This window comes from Protopterus annectens, chromosome 11.part0 (assembly GCF_019279795.1).
Source record: "Protopterus annectens isolate FY-2018-M chromosome 11.part0, PAN1.0, whole genome shotgun sequence".
Classification (NCBI taxonomy): domain Eukaryota; kingdom Metazoa; phylum Chordata; order Ceratodontiformes; family Protopteridae; genus Protopterus; species Protopterus annectens.
The window spans coordinates 645,831,418-645,849,857 of NC_056745.1; positions in this window are offsets into that span (position 1 = coordinate 645,831,418).

Here is an 18,440-nt window from a genome sequence, read left to right on the forward strand (position 1 = left end):
ACCCTGCACACAGCACATAGCTCATGTGAATTAATAATAGACCGTGGCATATGTACAGACAATAGACCACACACACACACACACCATGCAGCGCAGTCATCCAACAGTATAGCAATGTAATGGCAGATATGTCCGGACCACTGGTGTATGCATACCTGGTCGTCCTGTGTGTCAGTGTGTGAGCATGCCCAGTATGACTGTTATGCATGTTGTCGAACGACATTACCGTCATACCGTCATGTGTGTGAGCATGCCAAGTATGGACAACTGTATCGTATGTGTCACATGTCCAGATAGTCAGTACTGTGTTGCCGACCCCTCTGTTCTACACAGACAGGTGTCATGCTGTGTCTGCAGGGTAGCTAATGGTCATATGGCATTGACAGTTGCTACATCTCTGCATAGCATGGGGGGACATCCAACCGCATCCACAGTCCTACACAGCACCGTGGGTGGCGCACATGACTCTCACATGTGTAGGTTGACGGGGCACAGCTGACAGTTGTACACATCTGCTGCTACTGTACTGGTATGCCAGGTACTCCATGTCAGTGTGTGGACCTACCTAAATTGCCAGTTGGAGGGATACCAGTGTACGTCAGATCCCAGCGTGAAATACCAGCACAGTGGTGTTGGACGTCCTAGCTTTCACAACCTACATCAAACCGCCTGGCCTGCTGTATTCTGTGTGTGTGTCTTTGGGGGTTGAGGTCATTCATTGGGCATATCTATAGGCAATTGTATATCATTCGTCTGTAGTGGTCCACACCTGTCCAGCTGCATGGAATGTGCGTGGGCTGTATGGACACACATGATGTTCATCACATAATCTGCAGTGGGTTAGGACACCCTGTGTACTACTGGCTACCATTGTGACCCCAGTATGTGCTACAGATGTCATGGTGTCACTATGGACATGTACTGTCTGCTGCCCTAACAGTCGGCCACCAAAGTCTCTTGTATGCTCACATACATACCATAGCAATGGGTAAATACACATTCTAATACAACTGCCAATTTTTAGGTTGATAGACGTACCCTGGGGGTGTTCTGGACCTGAGGACGGTGCTGCAGGGCTGCCTATGTCAGATGCACACAGTGCACCTCGTATACATGGCCAAGCACAGGTAGTGTCATGTTTGGCATCCATTGTACTGTGTGCGGGTCAGAGAGGGGACATCTGTGGGTACCTACTGTGTCAGGGCATATGCCTTGTGTTGCCTCTTTGCCAAGGGCAGGTCATACTGTACACGGCCTTTTGCCAACTGGGCCCTGCTCAGGTAGTTCCTTCACCAAGTCACACTGTGCCTGTACAGGCCTTGGCAGTGGTGTTGGGCCGTGTGGCCCTGCCCCATGCTGTTCCTGCAGCAACCGTTACTGCAGGATCAGAATGTGTAGCATAGCAAATACCATAACAAATTGTGTGCATGTAGCTAGTGAATACTGCAGAGCACCACCGGATGTGTCTGGATACCAGAACCGTGAACTGAGCATCCCAAACACATGCTCGATTACATGTCCTGCCTGTGCATCCGCCTTATTATGGTGTGAGTGTTCAGGTGTGTGTGCATTGCTGCTGGGTGTCATCAGCCACGACACCAGTGGTTACCCAGCATCCCCCACTAGGACACTGTAGGGGATGTCCATATTGGCAAAGGTGTGGTACAGCTATGTTAGAAGCCATATATTGGAATCATCATAGCTTCCAGGGCAGACAGCACACACATTCAATGTAATTTCCTGGCCATCACATATGGCCTAGCTGTTAGAGGGTATGCCCCTGCAGTGACTGTAGGCCCTATCCCGCTCACCGGGTGGTGCTGCGATGTGTATGTGTGTGCAGGCGATAGCACCCAGTACCCCAGGGTAGTCAACCATGTGGTTGAAGAGATGCATATTGCTGGTCTACTAATCACGTGTGTTGAGGACATGTACGTGCTCACTAGCATGTATTGACATGGCATCTATGAACTGGCACAGTACTCTGGATGCAGATGCCTGTGAGATCCCCATGACATCCCCAGTTATGCTGTGTGAGGTACCTGTGGCTAGTATACCCAGGCCAACACATACCGAGGTATCCACTGTGATGGGTTTCCCTCGGCCTGTTTGACGTGTCAGGTGTGGCAGGCACAGGCCGCTGTAGGAGGTCTCTGTCCACCCCACAGTGCTCCACCATCCCCAGCTCATGTAGACCCTGGTAAGTCACCCTGGGTCTATAAAGTCTTATGTCACCCCAGTAAGGGATGTTCGGCAGCATACACATCCTCACTGCCCTCAGCCTCCTGCACATGACGGTCTATGCTGCCTGCTGCAGCCCTACTCATTTGGTTGGATTGTGTCATGAAATGTCCCCGCAGGTATACACCAGTGGTGTAGAGTGTGGAAGAAACCTGTGTGTATGATGCTTGCTCACATTACCGTACTGTTCAGGTGCAGGCTTGCCATGTCATCTGCTGATTGTGCTGATCATCACCTGTTTGTGCAGCCTGTACACCCTGACAACCCCCACCACTGCTGTTGTCCCTCCCAATGTTACCAGGCAAGTATAGACACACCCCTAGCTTAGGCGTGCTAAGGCAGGGGCACTCCTGAGGCACAGTTCTGCAATGTGCGTACAATATGCCTGACCCATCTCCCATGCTGTCAACTATATTTGAGCCCTGCACCCGGCTAAATACACACATACACTCCAGGTATCTGCATCACACCCTGGGATAAATGGGATACACTATTGTCAACCTCATCTGCATAGTATAGTCTTCTAATGAATAGTTATATGACCCATACCAAACCTCCAAATTAATAAACACTGCTTAGTGTCGCTCAGATCCCTACACAACTAGTAACAGGTGCATTACTATCACCATATTTGATGTCCCATGGTCTTCCCAGCAACAAAATACCCGGTGTCTACACAACTACAACCCGGGACCCTGCACACAACAGACGATGTACATTACCACTATGGCAGATATACATACATCCCAGGTTATCACATACAGATCATCCGGCACATACATTCAATAGTGCTGATGTCTCCAGACATATATGTTTACATCTATGTCTATCTCTCCATATCCACATATATCATATATATTATTTGCATACATATATACATAGATATACATACACACATATACATGTACACACATATGTAGATATTGCATTTATATCACAACAGCGGTCCACATGACAGCAAAGCATTAGACAGTCATGAAAAGGAAACTACATGTGCCACCTGCATCATGTAGTGTTGTTACTATCAAGGCATGTGTGTTCTGTTGCATCACACGGGTCAGACTGTATTAAGGGTAAGTGTAGGGCTGCTGACATTTATTCACCAGACCTGTTGGCAAATGTATGTGTTGACAACCCAGTGTCTTGGCAGAATATGTGGGCTGTGGACACTATATAGGTCAGCAACAAAACACACTGAACACATCCCACAGCTAGCCACCCACAGATATCACATAGGCTATAACTGCCAAACACACACACCTGCCATGCCGTGGAATCGAGCACCTACCTGTCTAGTCTACCACACTACAGCATTACGCAGTAACAGAACGCGCTACCGAGTTTCAGCATCACCGCACTCCCAGAGGCATACTTCTAGGTGGATGACATCATCTGCAAAGGCAAAGACGCCGATAGGGAATGTATGGAGAGGGAGCCATCTAAAAGCATTACTCTTTCCCCAGGCAGCTGGAAACACACACACACACACACACACACACACACACACACACACACACACACACACACTTGGTAGGGCCGGGAGTCGAACATACACCTAACTACCTTATCACACTACAGCATTACGCAGTTACAGAACGCGCTACTGAGATTACTGGAATACAGCACTCCCAGAGGTATACTTCTAGGTGGATGACATCATCAGCAAAGGAACAGATGCCGATAGGGAATGTATGAAGAGGGAGCCATCTAAAAGCATTACTCTGTCCCCAGACAGCTGGAAACACACACACACACACACACACACACACACACACACACACACACACACACACACACACACACACACACACACACACACACTTGGCAGGGCCAGGAGTCGAACATACACCTAACTACCTTATCACACTACAGCATTACGCAGTTACAGAATGCGCTACTGAGATTACTGGAACACAGCACTCCCAGAGGCATACTTCTAGGTGGATGACATCATCAGCAAAGGCAAAGACGCCGATAGGGACTGTATGGAGAGGGGGCAGTCTAAAAGCATATTACTGTCCCAAGGTAGCGTGTGAACAAACACGGCAGTGGTGTGAGCTGGACAACTGCCTATCTACAGAGCACTATTACAACACTACATGGATACGAGGTGCGCCACAGACAGTACACCCTTCAAGACAGTCCCAGTGTGTTCAATGTAGGAATCCATCCTGACGTGGGGTATGGACATCTGTTGCCTGGATGACCACTATCGCTATACAGGATTTCAAGGGTCATGCCTGTACACAGAAGCACATAACTGACACAAGGTATCACTGAGCATGCTCACACACTTAGTAGCACACGTCCGTTTGGAATGTACTGTGTGTCCATCTACACAACGGCGTACTGGGCATGCTCACACACTTAGTAATAGCGAAGGGCTGTCTTGTATGCACACGGATTCTAAACAAAGAAGGGCACAGTTTGGAATGTACTGTGTGTCCATCTACACAACGGCATACTAGGCATGCTCACACATTTAGTAGTAACGAAGGGCTGTCTTGTATGCACATGGATTCTAAACATGGAAGGGCACAGTTTGGAATGTACTGTGTGTCCATCTACACAACGGCATACTGGGCATGCTCACACACTTAGTAGTAGCGAAGGGCTGTCTTGTATGCACACGGATTCTAAACACGGAAGGGCACAGTGTGTCGATAGTGAACATTGTTAGCATGAATGCCGCACTACACACATCTGACACCGGTCATCAGTGCTAGCTGTGTAGCGTTCATGATCACAGCTGACAATCCAGATCCAAAATGGGGAATACTGACATCTCTGCAGTGAGGAACACCTGGCATATGGCACAGTTGTGCACAATAGCACTACCACCGTATACCTTAGATACAGACATGTGGGCCATAAGACCATGACGGACTTCTCCAGGTGTTACTGTCCCCATGTACATGAAGGCCACTCACATGTACTGACCAGTACACACTCAAGAGCCATCACAGATGTCTCAGGTGCAGATCACAGTAGTACATGCCACAGACTACTATGTAGCCCTCGGACATCACCATGTCCTTGGACCAGCAACACACATTCATACATTACCACACCACCATGTTACTCATGACCAGTGGACTGTACATGGGTCTACAGCAACTGTGCAGACTACACATGTACTGACAGGGTTCCATCATGTGGTATGCAATGCAATGATACCACAGTTCATAACCAGGTCAGCTCTACACATAACAGGGGCCCTGGGTCTTATACAGCTTTAACAGATGACTGTCGCTGTACACCAGAAAACACTCATGTTTGGATATGACATACATGTAATCGCAGTGGATATGTACATGGCCCACACACACACACAATGCATATGTACATAGCAAAGCTTTTGCAGTCCTCTGTGTAGACATGTGGCTACAGCAATCACACACATGCACATGGAAGGTAGGTCCATGGCTGTTGAATGCTAACAGTACATAAGGTAGCAATGTTGACTGAGGTAACATTCCCTCTGTAACAGTTACCCATGACAACCAACATATCATACAACAGTCCATGTGTCATGTATGTCATCACACATGTCCACCAATTGCAATGCATACAAACATGGCTACATGACAGGAATGTAGTACAGCTACCATGCATGTGCAGTAGCTGATGTATGTCGTTCATCTGTGTCTAACTACAACATGCAGTTGCAATGCAGCCCCATCATTGACACCTGTATATGGTGAAATACTGACAGCACGGTAGGGTGTACATCAGGTATGGATGGATGTGTGTACATAAAGTGGTGGTCCACCTTTGCAGATAGATGTTTGTTGAGGACAGCTCACAGGTGTGTCACAAGCCGTCCTACCATTACATGTGCAAACAGTACACTATGTTACTGTTACCTGAAGGTGAAGACATACAACCTAGAGAGTGGTCAGGGTGTTACTGACTGTACATCACTTGACACCTGTAACACTTACGTCCTCCTGTGTGCATATAGCAGCACAATTGCCAAAGGTAGCGTTGGTACACATAATGCAGCCAATACAGCTGCATGTCTGTCAGACATATCATCATGTAGCAGGTGTATGATTCACAGTACTGCCATGTGTGTTTGCTTATGTGACTATATATGCCATGTATGGTGGGGAATACATCCCAATTGTTACACACCCCTGTACACTGTTGTAGAGATCTGTACATACTGCAGTATAGAAAGTAAGATGTAGGCAGGGGTGGTGTGTGTATCACACACGTCAGCTATCTATATGTGAATTACATTCGTGGACTCCACAGTGTGTGTGTGTGTGTGTGTGTGTGTGTGTGTGTGTGTGTGTGTGTGTGTGTGTGTATGTATGTATGGCTGTCTGGTGCATGGGGTGAGGGTGTATGCTACCATACAGAATAGACAGGATCCCTAACCCTTCATGGTGATGCAGTCTACTACCCTGTTGATGCCATCGGTCTCAGCCTTACTGGCTACCTGTACATGTTCATTCTCTATGTCGCATCATGTGGGTGCACAGTACTGTGAAGGTGATTACCACATAGGCAGGGGTCCTCACCAAAACACTATCAAGTGTGCATTATAGTGTTGTTGACCCCGTGAGTGTGGTCATGTTACTGTGTGTTTCTGTGTATGTCTGTGCGTGTTCTCATCCTGTAATGTGACAGTGTATTACTGCTACACAGTGAGGCCTCATGTTATCAACTGGCCTCTAACATTGATATCAGCCAGACCGCTGTGTAAACCCCCCACACCATGTCACCATACCTGTGATGTGACCCGGTATGGATGTCACGTCTCTAGCCACTGTAGCCTATTGAACAGCTCACATGCTTCTGGATCAGTAGATGTGTGGACATCTGTGGAATGGTAGCCTTTCTAACAGTGAAGTTGAGGCTACGTATAGCATGCTGGTACTGCCATACATGCCTGTGAGTACTCCACATTTACACATGGGAAACTGCAAACACTGCTACTTATTGGCACATGCAAGTAGACCTTAAGGAGGGAAGCAGGGCATCATTACCAACATGCTGTTACTGTTGTTACCAAGACACAGACTGTGAACATACAACAATGCACTCTAGCTGCAAACATTGTAACATAATGGCACATGCAATTAGACCTTAAGGAGGGAAGCAGGGCATCATTACCAACATGTTGTTACTGTTGTTACCAAGGCACATACTGTGAACATATAACAATGCATTCTAAACCTGTACTACATGGTATGTCTGGTGCGTGTCAACAGTACACAACAAATGTAATATACACTACTCACTATTCTGTTCACCCTGTGCATCAGACCATATGATCATGTCCCTGCACCGATGGTGTGGATGACAGGGATGCAGCACAGGCATCATCATATGCACAGGGTGATAATGTTTGCCAGGGGCATCGGCTGCACCAGTGGATGACATCATGTGTGTGGGTTAGGGCCAGTGATCTGATTGGACATGTGTGGTATTTATGCATGTGGGTGTTGCGGTGCCCTACAGATGTTTCTGCTGTGTGCGTGTGTGTGTGCACACAGTTCTGCCATGTGTCCAGCCTACACAGGGGTATTATTGACAGCTCCAGATTGTACAGACCAGGATGTGCAGCTCACTGTGTCCGGCCACGGCCACGTGACCTGTGCCTGCCAGGGGTTGCACAGGCGCTACCAGGCAGAGGTACAGATTGGCTACTGTCTGATGACACATGTCAACTGGAACCATGTCCCTGCTGGGAACGTCCAGGGCCATGTCCACATGGCCTGCTGTGTCCTGGTGTGGACAGCGCAGTACCAGCTGCACTGCTACTGCTACTGGCACTGTGGGAGCAGGCATGTGAGGTGGCTCATTCATGTTGACTTGCACCAGGTGGTGTAGCTAGCCTACGTCCACATGGCCTATGCCTCACTCCTACCAGATTTTGCAGCACAGACAGCTCACGCTCGCGGATTGCCATGCCATGGTCAAGGATTCCAACCATGTCACCCAATCGCCTGTCCAGAACATCAGTGATCTGCTGTTGAGCATTTGCCAATGCCTGGATGTTGTTGTTTAAAGAAAGGATAGCAGCCCTCTGAAGACTCTGCCCTTCTGTGTTCTGCCGTTCAGCATGTGCCTGTGCCACCATTACAGTCTGGAACATGCATCTGGTGACACAAGCTGCTGTGCTCTGTCCTGCAGGTGCATGTCTGCTAGAGGTCCTTCTATGAGCAGCACTGGCAACATGCCTGTGTGGCACATCTGCAGTCATTACACTGACACCATGGTGTGGAGACACACCTTCTGTAGCCACCACACGTTCCTGTTCCGAGCTAACACACGCTGACTGTTCTTCCTCTATGGCCACTGATGATGAGGTATGTTTTGGCATGAGTACTGTGTGCAGGGAAGAGGGGGACATAGCTGGGATGGCAACCACTGGCACAGATTCAGACACTGACAATCCTGCCTGTACCTCATGCATATGTTCATCACTGCTAGTATCTGTGGGGACACTGACATCAGATGGACCGCAGGAGGGTAACGCACCTACATCACCTGTGAATGCAAAGAAAAACTCTACATTACACACAGACACAGACACACACACACACACACACACACACACACACACACACACACACAGACACACACACAGACACACAGACACACAGACACACAGACACACACACACACACACACACACACAGACACACATGCATGTGATACAGCAGATGGCATGCAGCTCAGACATTAATAGTGGTAGTTGGCATATCTCCCTGGGTTGCACACAACAGCAAGTAGGTGTCATATCAGAAGCCATGCAGTTCACACAATCATGGTAGCAAGCATGCATCCCTGTGATACACCATGTGGACCAGCACAGGTTAACAGTACACATGGCTGATGTGACCTTGACATTGACATGTAGTATGACATGTAATCTGCAGATGTTTGCATTGACATGCATATGTGTCTGACACAATGGTGTCCTGACACATGTACAGCTGTGTAATGGGTATCACATTGCAGTGTTGTCTGTATGCCCTACAGATAGAAAGCACTTTTAGCAGATGTGCATGAGCATTGATGGGTAGTATGAGGTGTCTACATTGCTATACAGTGTGAAGTACACACACTGTGTCATTGCATGGCATCATGAGGTGCCTATATTTCTATACAGTGTGTAATACACACACAGTGCATAGCCATGACTGCGTGCAAACACATGACATAACTACTGTGGATTGTGACCCACATCGCTGAGGTGTATACACACTAAACCATGCTGTGTCATGTGACAGGTCACTGGAAGACCTATGAATGACACCCCTGCACAACTACTAACATGTCTTAGCTGCCTGGCAACCGTGTCCACACATGGCAGACTTGTCAATGCACCATGTCCCACATGACAGTTATGTACCACACACATGAGGTGCACGGCTGACAGTGATGTCCAACAGCAGCAAGGGAAATGTACGGTATCTGTGGCCTGATGTGGTGTCTATGTCTGTGGAAGCTGCACAGGTGACTACTGTCATGCTATGACACAGTCATGATGTTCAACACATCTTATATGGTCGAATTAAGTGACACCCCCATAAGCTGTGCACAGGCTTTTAGGATGTCCAGTGTTCCACATCAACTATATAACCATTCAACAAAGGCTATAGTTGGACCATGTGTGGACAATGTGCAACAGGGTGTATACACATCACATCTACTGTGTGGCTGCATGTCTCTGGCCATCCTCCATGGCCATGTGTGAATATGTGCTGGCCAAATGTTTGTGATGGCCATCTCACATGTCTGTGTTGTCCCATATGACATACACCCATAGATGCCAGATACGTCACTGTCCACAGGGTTATGCAGACAAAGGGATGTAAGTTTGGTATGTATTATGGGATAGTGAGACAATATTGCAGCCGGAACACTACATGTCTGGGACTTGTCAAATGGCACATCACAATGTGTGCACCCATTGCAGGGGTATATTACACAATGGTGAATCCTGTGGGCTGCTCACATCCCAGCTCACTGTGTGGTACTGTTTGCATACCACACATGTGTTGTTCCAATGTATAGTATATATGCCTACATTGAACAACACCTCCACCGTTGTATGCACAGCTGTCCACATATCTAGCAATGACAGATACTGTGGTTTCATGTCGGTGTTTCATTTAGTCTGAATATATTGCACATGGGTAGCCAGTGTGCTTGATGATAGATGCAACCTGTATATCATGACTGGACCATACATTATGTGTACATGTGTTAACTGGCCACATGGCGAATAGATATATGCATTAACATGCCTGATACTGATAACTGTCTCACCTGTAATGGACTGATGTCTGTGTGGCATGCCAGCAGTACCTGTATAGGGGTGACACAGCGATTTGAACATTATCCATGACTGTATGACAGCTACAGGGTGCACTGTGCATGTTAACACATTCGCCTGTACAATAGCATATAGTATGCACATGTGTGCATACACAGGGTACCAAACTATAGTATGCGGCATGTGTGTAAACATACCTTGCATATGATGTTACATTACATATTATACAGTGACACATGCAACTAAATGGGATATGATAGTCATATGTGCATTAGTGACTTACCAGGCAACTCCAGGCTCAGTGGTTGGGAGACACCCACCTCCATAATGGCAGCTACTGTTTGTGGATGCTCTTCTGAGGGTGTCCCCAGGCTGGCCAGTAACTCCTCGGTGGGTGTGAGTGGGGGCTGGCTTGGTGGCCCACCACCTGTTCCACCTTGTTCCCTGGCAATTGCATTGGCACGCTGTTTTGCATGTCATATCCGGTCCATGCAGTGTCTGCACACCTGCTGGTAAGTGTGGTTATGGCCACCCACATCATTAACCCTCCTGCCTAGTTTCTGCCACAGGTCATCACGCTGCTGAGCATGCTGTGGCACATGGCTGAACAACACCTCATAGTTATCATGGAGGTACGAGATGAGGGCATCATCCTCCTGGCAGCTATACGCTGGCAGGCGTGAACGAGGCATTATCTGGAAGACATAATGATGGAGACAGGTCACAGTATCACAGAGATGTACAGAGATACAGCTGCACATACATTTGTATTAAATCTAGTACATATGAACAGTTATCTTTGCAAATCGTCATGACACTGACACGACTGACATGTTTGTGTCACACACATGTAACACCCGTTGTGCATTGGATATCATCACCATATATGTGTGTCACCTCATTACATTGCTCATACTCAATGTGAATGCTGTCTTGATGTGGGCACGTCTGTTTGCCTGTACTGGTGTTCTTACCTATCAGCACATGCCTGGATGTGTCCACAGTAATGCTGTTGACCTTGATGCTGTGTATATGTCACATATCAACACATACACTGCCTTAACGGACATGAGCAGTGACAATGCACACATGCGCATGGAAACCATTACATGCATGTGTTTTGCCATATACATCTACAAGGCACTGTACAGCAGTTCAACATCTTGCCACGTATTGCTTGTGTTGCACATGTGATACTCATGGGACAATGATTAGCTGGACGTTATTCGCAGGGATGGTTATCAACCATAGCATGTACGGGCAAGGTTTTCTAGCTGTATCCAACAGCCATTTTTGCCACCGCCAGTTGCATCAGTGCCACATTACTGATCCAGACAGTTAATGATACATCTATCATGAGGTCATCGCACCATGTTTGACAGAGATGACATGTGCAGCTTTGATGGACAGGGTTGCATGGTATGGCAGGAGTATGTAACATGTATGGCACATGGATCTGTCCAGCATGTGGTGATCATTGTTGTAGGACGGTGGCTGTCCATGATGTATGTCTTTCAGATCAGGATATGTACGTGTAGCATGTCCAACATTACAGTGTAGCACATGTCTTTATGCAAGGTAGCCAGCATGCTGCATAGTGGTGGTGAGGACTGTGAAGGCTGGTATTGCCCATCCACGCATGGCCAATACCCCTGAAAGGTGATATGTGATACAATATTGGTCACCTGAGTGCTGAGTATGCCTGTCCAATGATCTCCATGCTCATGGATGGCACCCTGTCATGGCATGGGTGCCTCGTATGACTACCTAATAGGCCTGGAGACATCACCAGCTCAGGGAGGTGAACTGTACAGCACCATCCTTTGCACACAGTGTCCATAAAGCTGACCGCTGCCTAGGTGGTAGTTAATGGGTACAGGGTTATTCACCTAGTGGTGACAATACTATTATCGGCTGTCAGATTGTGCACATATGTCACGCACCTCACCCACAAAGCCCATTCTGTATGTTGTCCACAACACTGAGACAGCTATTGCTCCTAGGTCATGGCCATTCACATCCTTACATACGGAGATACCTCCCATTTGTCTGTGTGGTATGGGCTACAATGAGGGGGGAGCACAAAACATTAACCCTGTTTTACTGTAGCTGCCACTGGTGTGATATGCACATGTCACTCAGACACCTTTTGTAGTGTTGCTTCTGTCAACAGGCCACTGGTAGACCACTCCTGTGACATACGAAGGTACATCTAGTATACATCAGTGTAGCTGGAACACAGTATGGGTGATGTCCTATGACCTGTCACAGGTATGCTATGCAGTGTGAAATCATCTGTACTGTCATCTACATCTCTACTGCTAACATCTACGTTGATAAAGGTTCATAGACCTGCAGAGCATACTCAGCAGGGTAATAGTGCAGTGCCTCCAATTATGACTGGCGTCTTCACTTGTGGGTTGCAGTGGGTTTATATTATCCAACACCCTATCTGTATTGCATATTCATGCTCAGGACTTGTTCAGAACATGTAAGCACTTCATGAGGTACTTATTACTATAGCACACATTCCAACTCATTTCTTACAGATACACTGTCTGTCCTCACATTTCCAGCTTGCTTACAGTACAACAGCTGTTGTACACACGTAACTCACATATCTTGTGAGACATGGTTGAATATACAGGCATGTCCAAGTGTCACTTACCAGTGTTATTGCCTGTCTATATGATGAATATGGCAAACATGAGGCAATACAGCAATTGTCTCATGTACACAGTCAATGCTCACCTCCCAACATACGACACTACAGCCTGTGGGAGATGCACATATGTAGCCATGCCGGGGGTAATGCTCTCACCAACCCAGACTGAACCTGACATTCATGTGGGGACATTTAACATTTGCAACACACCCCACTCATCACATAGTCTCACTAGATTCTCCACCACCACAGGCTACACATAGTATGACTACAACATTTGCAGAACCTCTCCATACTCTGTGTAGGCAACAGAGGCAGCCCCCATCACCAAACACAACACCAATTACTTATAGCCCACAGACTCATGTGTGCACATCAACTACAGCCAATAGGGTGTCATAACCTACACAACACACCAGACTCTGTAGGCGGTCACACTGATGTCCCACTCAGCAGGCTACACAAGGTGATAGTCACTTACATCTGGCTGTCGGGTTACAGAATCCACAACATAACCTATGCACCCATGCCACACCTCACCAGGTACGATTTCACTGTCATTCTCCATGTTAGTATGACTGCCCTGAGATGTAACTTCCTGGACTACATGTACAGGGACATGCAATAGCTCTCCAGTCTTGTAGACCAGAAGGTATCGCCCAAGCCCTGAGAAGCATTCTGCATTCATCCAGACTGATACCACTGTACAACGACTGAATGTTTCATTTCAACAGTTGCCTATGCTTCTGCTGTTATTCCACAGGCATCCAGTATCTGTCTGCTTTGAATGACATGGTCAATTGATGATGCTTTGGCACAGATAACCTGCACCTGTCAGCCCTGAGAGTACAGATAACATGTAAGGCTCTTGCTGCTCCTATACTGCCTGCCTTGGACAGTTTCCAATAACATTCACCACCAGAACAGGCAGGAACAGGCAAGCAAAACCTGGGGTACTGTTACTCAATGCTTGACATCTTCATCTCTAACGCACTCAGGCGAGGCACACCTTATAATGGACCACTTCAATATCTCTGCAGTGACTGGGACCTGCCTCTAGGCTCCGGAGAGCACACTTGCACTGACAGGTTACACACAGACCACACCTTTCAGTCATGTAACCAGGACCGGAACACCCATGGTGGAGGAGTGTCCATATTTCACAAGGATGTACGCACCTCCAGGCTGGCTCCTTAGCACAATGCATCAGAGGTGATCCACGTGCAACTAACTGTGGCCAGAACTGCTATACACATTGTAACTTGCTACGGATTCAACAACATACCCCACGGTTACCGGCCCTAATTTCTTGGTGTACTGGACAGTAGGGTTCAGACAGGTACTACTGATGTGAGACTGACACTACCCTACACTTAACTGGGATGCCTACTCATGTACTGACACATTAGGCCAACGCTTTCTGGGATTCATAACCTCCACTCGGCTGGATCAACCCATACACACCACCACCAAGACCAACAATATCCTAGACATGGACATTACCAACATGTGACTGGTGTTCCACACCTGGGGTTATCCCCTCATTGGTAGTTTCCAAACATATGCTAATCACCCTTGTTATCCGCATCCCGGCACCACACCCTTCACGGAATACACAGTAAAAGATTTCTACAATGCCTACATCAGACGTCTTATGACAGCAGTAGTAAATGTCAGGACACCTGTGCAGAATGACAATGCACTTACAAACGCTAAAACATACACCAGTGCACTTCATTAGCACTTGCATGGATCATGCTATCCCAAACAGAGCCATGATGGTACCCACCAGATAACGGATGCCACTCTGGGGGTCCGGTTCCATGCACATAATGTACAACAGAAGGTGGTGGCTGTTGCAAAGTGGAGTACAATCCCATGGGTGGAGTAGCTTACTGGTCAGCCTCAGTAGGAATCCAGGATCCCTTATCACATCCTCCAAAGCTAGCTACGCAAACATTACTGCGACACATTCCAAGGATGACCACAAAGCATTATGGAGGTATGTCAGTACTCAATGGCAATACCCACATCTGCTCTGACATACGACGGTTAGGCAGGAACATTACAGATCGACTGCTATTGGCAACATCCTGGCAGATAGGTTCAATGCTAACTTTACACCCTCTCACTCCCTACAGGGCCAAAATCAGTACAGGAACAATGCAGAGTCCCTGCGGTCACAACTATGCAGTTCCAACCTGCACTCTCTAAGGCCTGGAACACAGACTCCATGTGACCGTCCAACATCCCAGGCTGTGATTTACACAAACCTCAGAACGACATGGCTCCCCACTTGACCACCAGATTCAGTAATACCCTTGTATCAGACATTGTGGCCCCTGAATGGTGCACAGCAACATTCATCACACTCCACACAGGTGGCACCACAATGAACCACAGGGACTATTGCCCTATACATAATAAAACACCAAAAATTTAAGAACGCGTCAAAAAAAACCACCGGCAATAGGCATAGGATAAATTAATTAAAAGGTCTCATTTCTCTGTCTATTGGTGGGTGTTTCTTTCTGCTATTGTTTGTTTTTTTTGACTATTGCCCTATACGCCTGACTGGACTGTTCTGCAAGGCTATGGGGCACATCATCATGGAAGTCATTCACAGAGACATTGGTGTGCCTCCAGGCCTTTGATGCCACCCGGGTTGGATTTGTTAGGGCCAGACCATGGCTCCTACATCTGGTGGACTCCTTTGATACAGTTACCAGAGTAGTTGATGAGGGTAAGGGGGTCCATACAGCCTACACTGTCCTCTCATTGGCTTTCAGCACCGTTCTCCATTCTGGTATTGACAACATACACATCCACCTGCACATTGACCCCTACGTCTCGGGATGTTATGCAAAGTGGCTCACGGACAGGACCCACACAATGAGGGTAGCATACCATGGTACCTACAGTAATTCAGTTACACTTGGCATACCACAGTCCTCGGTCATAGGGCCCCTCATGTTCGGTATATGCTTCCCTGAGGTACAGGCTAGCACAGAGGGACTTTCCCTGAATAGGTTTCCAGATGACTGCAAACAAGGAGCCATGATTGATCCACCAGCTGATACAGACACCCTCCATATGGGTGTCACTGTGACGGATACCTGATGTCAATAACATGGCCTCAAGCTGCATAACACAAGGTGCAAAGACATCCCCTTTGGATTACACCAATCACCCACTGACTGTCACATAGGTGCTAGTCCCCTGCATACATGTGACATTATATGGGATCTTAGTACACACGTATATAGCACCCACTCCTTTGATAACCATATTGCCAATGTGGCATAGATATCCTTCTACATGGCCACCCTTATCTGTAATGGGTTTGTAGCTGGAACAAAGGAACCCATTGTGCCTCTATACTCCTGATGTATGACACACATTCAGGAGTACAACACCCCTTTTGGGGTGTACCTTATGGAACAGCAACGCCTTTACATACCACAACATTAACACACCATGAGGATTATTGACCTCTGAAGGATGATGTATGTGGCACAACTACGGACACCATGACTGTACACATTTGCATACTGCATACTCAGGGGTGACCTCTGCTGAACATACAGGGCCCATGTCCACAACAATATTTATGGATATACTCCACATAAGCAACATAAGCAAAGGTCACTGAGAGCAACATGCTCATGGATATGTGCACAAATACAACGATGAGTGGGATGTGCTTGAGGGATACATTCCTGAACCAGACACTCACCATGCTTTGGAACATGATTCCTATGTACATCAAGCAGGGACACTCACTAGCACTCTTCATGAGTTACCTCGATGGGTGGATGGGAGACACACATGTACGCCAGGGATCACTGCAGTGGCTGTACTGTACACAGGTGCAGGTAACACATGGCTCTGCTGTTCACAGACAGGACACTACCCTAGGGAGGCGCCGCCAGTGAAAACACTGTCGTTGGGCTTACACATGGACTTGGCCAGACAGCATAGTACCTCACTATGAACCTGTGAAGCTATTACATGTCCTTTGTGCATGGATAATTGAGTAGCTCTTCCATTTCAGTTAGCTATCATGCTGTTACAGTGTCCCGTGACTACAAGCCATATGTATCCTGTTATTGGGTATTCTACATGCCAATAAACTATACCTAAACGGTTCTATGGTATGAGCTTACGGTTTGAATGTATGGTAAGGCATCCTTATATACTTTGATACTTGTAACATGTGGTATCCTGCCGCCAATTGGTGTTCCTGTGTAAATTATTACATGCACATCAGCTGTGTCACTACTCCATTCGCAAATTACGTTGCAACAGTGGGGTATAATTGAATTCTCCACTTGGGCGTTGCCCGTTTGCCCTACCTTCGAGGGGTTTTGTTGTGAGGAATTGCAACTGCTATTTGGAGAGACACAGATATTTTGAATTTATGTCCCCTGTGGATTGTGTGTGATGGCTAGAGTATGTGGTTCTACATGTGAGTGTACCTGTCATCTCAACCATCTGATAAGGGACTACTGCAAACAAAACCTGTAACATCGCCATCTGTTCCATTATACAACAGCTACGATTTCACATGGCACCATTACAAATGTGTCTCTCACAAGGTATGTTAACGGTTCTGCAGATGTAATTGAGTGAGTGGATGTTTGTGATGTTATTACAGTCTGTATTGCAATTGTTTCGGATGTGGGGAAGATGTAGGTGGGTGTTCATAGCATATACAGATTTGTGGGGACTGCATTTCTACATATTCCATATATGTGTGTGGGCTCCTTCCCTAATTGAAGACCTATCATTTAGTAGACTGAGAAACTATGGTTGTTACGGGCTTATACATTGAGCCATTGTTAATTGGTTTTTATATAGCATGCAGGTGAGGTTGATACTTCAATACCTCCGGAAATACATTGATATGTAAGGGAATGTTACTAAATGACAGCTGTCTTGTGTATTTCTGTCACAGACCTTTGCACTCATTGCAGTTGTGTTGGTGACTGAACCTCTTTGGCATGGGTTGCCACCTTTTCAAATGGCCATAGTGGGACATTTGCAGGACACACATCGGTGTTTCCAAGCCAACACATACCCATGGTCAGTACACAGGATAGAACATACTTTCATCCTGAATACATACTTATTCTTGACGCACTTCAGCAACTTATCATGTTTCATGTAACATTTATGTATTTTAGATACAGGCATAACTATTTAATGCAACTATTACATTATATATGGGACATA